Consider the following 7738-nt stretch of genomic DNA (forward strand, 5'->3'; position numbering starts at 1 on the left):
CTTTAGTCGAGCAAATCGACCCCAGGACATATTCTTTGTAAGCCTACTACTTATTCTATCGGTCACTTCTGCCGCACCGCTAACTTACGGGGTCGTAAACACACCAGCATCGGTTGTCAAGCGATGTTGGGGAGACAAACACATACACACACATATATATATATACATACATACATATATACGACGGGCTTGTTTCAGTTTCCGTCTACCAAATCCACTCACAAGGCTTTGGTCGGCCTGAGGCTATAGTAGAAGACACTTGCCAAAGTGTCACGCAGTAGGACTGAACCCGGAAGCATGTGGTTGGTAAGCAAGCTACTTACCACACAGCCACTGTGGTAAGTAAATTTCCGTTGATCGAAGTTCACCAAGTCATATTCGGGAGAAATCTCTAAGTCCATACCGATAAACTAAACAAAATATTCATTAATTATAGACTGATTCGACCGCTGCTTATAATGGCAAGTTTATTCTCTTACCATGGTTCATATTTACTGTTAACTTAGGATCTTTTCCTTTTGATAGCCAGATTTCAACACAATTTCTAGTTAACTAAACAATTTGAAATTTCGTATACTGGTAGACTGTGTCAAAAGAAAACATTATTTTCACTTGGGTTTTTTGATAAATTTGTAATTTGTAAGTTTAACGTAGTTTAATTCTTCGAATTTTAACCAGGAAAAGATCCTTAACTTATGTTCACCGACAAAGACATTCGGCTGGTAAATCGATGATGTGAAAGAAGCAAAAAAAAAAAACATACCAATTCACAACCTGCGAAGATGTTATCCTATCGATCGGTCGGTTGTGACTTTGTAAACTTCTTTCGTACAACGTACACTATTGAATTGAATAATGTTTACTATAGAATAGGGTTCGGCAGGCACTACCTTATGTCCGATTAAACGTTGTTTTTTGTCGCTTGAACAAATTACTTTATGTCTTTCAATATTTATATCAAGTAGAGTCACAACCCAACAAAAAACTTCGTGCTAAATGGAAATAAACTCGACGTTTATTGTTCTGGAGGAGGGGATGATAGAATAAGTACCATTGAAGAAATAAGTACCATTGAAGGAACGTAAAAAGGATCAAATGAGTTATGTCTTTTCTCGCAAAATCTGCCTTTAAACCTTTCATGGAAAAAAGTCGATATGTATTTTTGTGTTATTTCCTTTGTAGCAAATCTCCCACAAAGCAACAAAGCTTCTTTTATTTGGGCTCTTTTTTGTTTTGTTTTTGTATAGAGTCAATCGTTTGTAACCATATTTACATATTAACAATAACGCTACCACAACCACCACCACCACCAACAACAACAACAACAAAAACAACAACAACATCAATACTACAACCGCCACCACTACCACCGCTGCCGCCGCTACCACAATCGCCGTCGCTACCCCCCCCCCACCACCACTACCACTATCACCACCACACCCATCACCACCACCAACAACAACAACAGCAATAGCATCATCATCATCATGATCATCAAAAATAACCATCAATGTTGCCAGCACCGCACCAACTGCTCTCACAACTCCGAGCATTTTTTTTCTGTTTTTGCAATTTCCCCCCTTTTTTTTCTTACAAATAATGATTTCTTGCATAAGCACAAGGATAGGTGGACGAGGATAATCTTTAAAAGGGAAGAGGGTCTTAGGAAACTGAATCGATGTTGTGCACATTAGTAATCTTTCTTACGGTAATTTTTGTGGGATTTCAATTCAGTTGTAAGAAGGGCAAAAACCAAACTCCATTACTACAAAATGGTAAGGATGGTGTTCTACCGCTTCTGCCTTTCACACATCTTGAAATATTAAAAGACCAGAGTTGTTCGAGGCCTACAGAGAGAAACAAACGAACAAATATCCACACGAGTCAGCGACGGAGCTTCAACGTGGTCACTGAACTTACTGGAAATAGCAGTGAAATATCTTCCAAATGTCGTACACTCTTCGGTCAATAAGTAAGAAAAAGAATATACCAGATAGTATCGCCATGATACTAGCGGTGTCATATGAAATTGTCACCCATAATTATGACCCTAGAATCGATCTATTACATTTCAATCTATTTTAGATTTAGGGTTAGTTAGAGTTAGGGTCAGGGGTGGGGGAAGGGTATCTTTTTTTTTTCACAAATGTAAATAAACCCAATCTGTTTCTTAAACGAGGGACATATTCAAATGTAACAGAATGCTTTCACCTCAATAGACGGTCATTGATTGGTTAAAATTGCCGAAATGCAAGAAATTAAAGACGAAATATGTTACAAACTACAGAATTTTCTCAAGAAAGCCAAGAGAAAATGATGTTTTATAAACACATTCTACCAGTATACGAAGTTTAAAATATTTTAGTTACCTCGAAATTATGTTAAAAACTGCCGTTCAAACCGAAAAGATCCCAGGCTCGCTCCTCCCTATTCAGGGAGGTCGGCGGAACGATCTTAGAGAGAGAGTAATTGAGAGATGAGCAAGTGGTGTGGCTGAAAGAATGCAGTAATGACCAACAGGAGACGAATAACGAAAGCAAAGGCTTAGAGATTTGGTACCTGGAAAGGTTATTACTAACATGGTACCACACTTCTATGAATTTTCTCTGAATTATTATTACTTAACCGCAGGAGGAGGCGAGCTGGCAGAATTGTTAGTGTGTCGGGCAAAATTCTTAGCAGCATTTCGTCCGTCTTTACGTTTCGAGTTCAAATTCCGGTGCGATCGACTATGCTTTTCATCCTTCTAAGGTCGAAGTACCTGTCGAGCACTGGTAATTGATTAGACTCCTCCCCCAAATTTTCAGGCCTTGTGCCTATAGTAGAAAGGATTATTATTTAACCGCAGGGCGGTGGGTCAGCAGAATCACTAGAAGATTGGAAAAAAATACCTTGAAGTATTTGTTTCGCCTCTTGACATTCTGAGTTCAAATCTCACCTAAGTTAAATTTGCTTTCATTCCTCAGAAGTCGATAAAATGAAAAAAATTAAAAATATACAGTTCTCTCTAAGATCGTTCCTCCGACCTCCTTGAATAGGGAGGAGCGAGCTCGGTAGGTGCTGTTGCGAAAGAGGTAGTATGGAAGACGAGTGTGAAAGGAATTGCAACAGGCATGTTTATCTCCAGTCTCGAGCTAATCGACTTTTTCGTTTTCCACACGAAACGGAAAATAAGTTCTGGGATTGATTTAGCCCAGTAACCTTTTTCTCCAGACTTCTGGCCTTGTAATCTATACTAGAAGCAATTATCTCGTAACCGCCGTTAGACCGGCAAAATGAATATTCCGGCACAAATCTCCACCCAAAGATTCCAGTAAATCGGTGGTCTGCTATATATCATCCGAATGGTACATTTTGAATCAATTTCATATTTAATTTTACTTCCGTTCAAAGAAATCTTCAATTATAGTTTTAATACATTTCTTTTTTTCAGCAGCTGTTGTTGTTGTTGTTGTTGTTGGTATTAACATGAATGAATTTTAAATAAATCTAATTAACAATAATACCAAGATAATTAATAGTAATTAATTAGTTAATTAGGTCAATCTAATTTCATAGATATTTTGCCGAATTACAATCTGCCATTTCCCACGATTTAAACATTTGTCTGTTACCCCCCACCCCACCTCACAACGCACTAACTTTCTCTCTTTCTCTCTCTCCCTCTCAAGCATGCACACACACACACACACACACACATACACATACACACACATACACAAAGACAAACACGCAAATACACAACAAAAATTGGCAGCGAGTCTCAAAATAGCCGTTTGATGTGCTAGAAATAACAGCTAAATCTTTCTCAAATCGTACCAGTTGAGTAGATCTGACTAATATAGTCCTAAATGCATAATATCCCAAAATATGACGGAATGGTCATAGCTGGAACACTTTTGATTACAGATTTACACACATATATACACATACATTCGCACACGTACTGACAAATCTCTACGAATATTTAAACATACACATTCATCATTGTGTTACAAAAATTCACTCACATACACCCTCACACAATGTATACGTACACCGAAACACTACTTTTCAATGTAAATATCATAATACATGAATATATGTGTATAATATGTATGTATATTTATCTATGCGCGCATATGTGTGTAAATATACAAGCACATACAAATATACAGACACTCACACATATAACTATATGTGTGTGTGCGTGTGTGTATGTATATATATATATAGATAGATAGAAAGAAAGAAAGAAAGAAAGATAGATAGATAGATAGATAGATAGATAGATAGATAGATAGATAGATAGATTGATTGATTGATATTTAGATAGATAGATAGATAGATAGATAGATAGATAGATAGATAGATAGATAGGTAGATAGATAGATAGATAGATAGGTTTAAGAAACAGAATCACACTTAAGCAACTCAATCATCATTGAACGACATTATCCCATTATACACGTTAGGTACATATAGGACTAAGTATTAGAATGATCAAAATTAATACCTCAATTCTTATTCTAAATCATATACTATACATACACGCGTTTCATGACAACATATTCCCCTGCTGATGTAGAAGGTCTCAAATACCATATTATAACGATTATATTGCCAATCTTCAGGTCTAGATTATATGAACTTATTTTGCTATTTACATCCTATATAAAGGCATTACAAACTAAAATTATATAACTAGAAGTTATCGGAATAATTTTATTTTAGTAAATAATGAACAGAAGTCTATACAATGCAACGTATATGATTTAGAATAAGAATTGAAGGTATTGATTTTGATAATTTTAATATTTAGTCCTATAATATTTAGTACCTATCGTGGATAATGTCGTTCAATGATAATTGAGTTGCTTGAGGGTGATTCTGTCTCTTAAACCTATTTATATATGTATATAATACAGTAAAGTTCTCTCCCTTGTGGACTTGGAAATAACTTCCCTAATATTAATTATGTTTTACAATAATCTCAACTAGAATGACCCGTTTGTCTTTTTGTTCGTCCCTTCGTGTATTTCACGTTATTTATTTATGTAAAGGTTTATTATATATATATATATATATATATATATATATATATATATATATATGTAGGTATGTATACATACTATACATATGTATATATATATATATATATATATATATCAGTTGTATACAGTCAACTTAACGTGACAGTCCCATAAAGGGAATTACACCACCACTATTTAGCCCTAGGAAGCATCAACGCTTCCTGTCGGCCTTGACACATTTCCTGTGTCCTTATGTTTACAAAGGGGAGACAAGCACCCCCAACAGCTAGGCCTGCATCCAGATGCTCTCTCGTTCCACCACTACTTATATCTCTCTGAGATATTTAAAAATTTAATATTTATAATAATAATAATAATAATAATATAATGATAACATATATATATATAATATATATATATATGCATATATATATATATTATATATATATATATTTGTATATATATGTATATATATGTATATATTATGTATATATATATGTATATATATATGTATATATATATATATATATATATATATATATATATATATATATATAATATATATATATATATACCGGAGTAAACACATAAATGTGAAACAAGGTGGAAAAAAGAGTACTCAAATACCAGTGGTAGAGTAATATGCTTTATTTAAAGCAGCAGAAAATTCAACAAAATCTGTTACTCTGAGTTTCCCGTTGCCGTTCGTCGGACAGTTTTTAAAACTGTCCGACGAACGGCAACGGAAACTCAGAGTAACAGGTTTTGTTGAATTTTCTGCTGCTTTAAATAAAGTATATATATATATATATATATATATATATATATATATATATATATATATACATACATACATACATACATATATATTGCGCAGGAGTGGCTGCATGGTAAGTAGCTTGCTTACCAACCACATGGTGGTGGTGCTGCTGCTGGTGGTAGTGGTGCTAGTGGTTGGAAGTGATGTTGACAATAGGGAGGAGGAGCGATGGTTGTGGTTGTTGGGGATGATGGTTATGATGATGTGATGGTAGTAGTGGTGGTGGTGGTGTTGGTGGAGGAGGAGGAGAGGAAGTCTGGTGGTGGTGGTGGTGGTTGGGGATGATGACGACGAAAATGGCAACGACGACGACGACGACGACGATGATGATGCCGTTATGGTGGTGGTGGTGGTGGTGGTGGTAGTGATGATGGTAATGATGATAATGATGATTCTTACACGACCGACTTTCTCTTGTAAACCCCAAAATTTGTTTTTCGTGTATTGCACCGTCACAATAAGTAGCATGAGATTATTCATTTCCTTCCATTTTATTTCTGAGAATGATAAATTCACAAATTTACATACAATCACTGAAGAATATATTTCATTAAATCGACTCCAGTACTTCTCGGCTATTTATTTTAACTCTGCAATTATGAAGAACAAACTCTTAACCTGACTGAGCTTGAACTTTCGGACAGTCGACTTAATCCGTAGACCTACTTCATTCCGACGCCTGGACCTCGGATGACGTGGGTAGAATTCGTTGCGTAATAAATATTCGAGACAGATCTTCAGTCTAATGATGCTTCCATCGCAGCAATCTAAGACACCCTTGAAAGGGATCATAAGCAGTGCGTTTCCGCTTCTAATAAAATGCGAAAATGAATTTTTAAAAAAGTCCTCTAAGGCGTTTGAAAGGTGACGTTTAGTCTTGGTTTCACATTTTTACACAAGGCCAGCAACTTCGGCAAAGGGGTTGACTTGATTACATCGACTCCAGTGTTCAACTGATGCTTAGCTTAACGACCCCGAAAGGATGAAATGCAAAGTCGACCTCGGTAGAATTTAAACACTGCGCGAAACGATTAAGGGAAATAACTCTATAAACATTTCGCAAAATAGTTACATCATCTCCCTTTAAAACTTTTCGTAGCCCAGTTTGTGGAAGAAATAGCACACACACACATAATTATTATTATTATAAATAATAATAATAATAATAATAATAATAATAATAATAATAACAATAATAATAATAATTAATAATAATAATAATAATAATAATAATAATAATTAATAATTAATAATAATAATAATAATAATAATATAATAATAATAATAATTAATAATAATAATAATATAATAATAATAATAATAATAATAATAATAATAATAATAATAATAATAATAATAATATTAATAATAATAACAATAACAACAACAACAACAACAATAATAATAATGATAATAATAATAATAATAATAATAATAATATAATAATAATAATAATAATAATAATAATGAAATTATTGTATACAGTGCTCAGGGGCACCACAACTTGTCAAAAGTGCATATAAAGTATATGCAGTAATGTACAAATGTCTGGAAAGCGAACAGTGTATGAGTCAGGTACATGCTTGCGTATGTGTATGGAGGGGAGAAAAATCAGGTGTAGTGTTGGCGTCAGGTGAATTATAGTCGACGCTCAAAGGTTTAGCCTTGTCTTATACGGTTTCATGTTTGAGAATTACGTGAAGTGTATACATGTCTGTGGTATACATGATCATTTAACGAGTAAATAGTTCAGTCGTTGAGTTGATCCAATAAACTGAACATCCATGATGGAAACAGGCATGAATGTGTGTGTGTGTGTGCATGCTTGTATGCATCCATGTGTGCAGAGAGAAAAAGAGAGACAGTCAGATGAGGAGAAAGAGAGATACCATCCAACTGTCCATTA

This window comes from Octopus sinensis, linkage group LG16 (genome assembly GCF_006345805.1).
Source record: "Octopus sinensis linkage group LG16, ASM634580v1, whole genome shotgun sequence".
Taxonomy (NCBI): domain Eukaryota; kingdom Metazoa; phylum Mollusca; class Cephalopoda; order Octopoda; family Octopodidae; genus Octopus; species Octopus sinensis.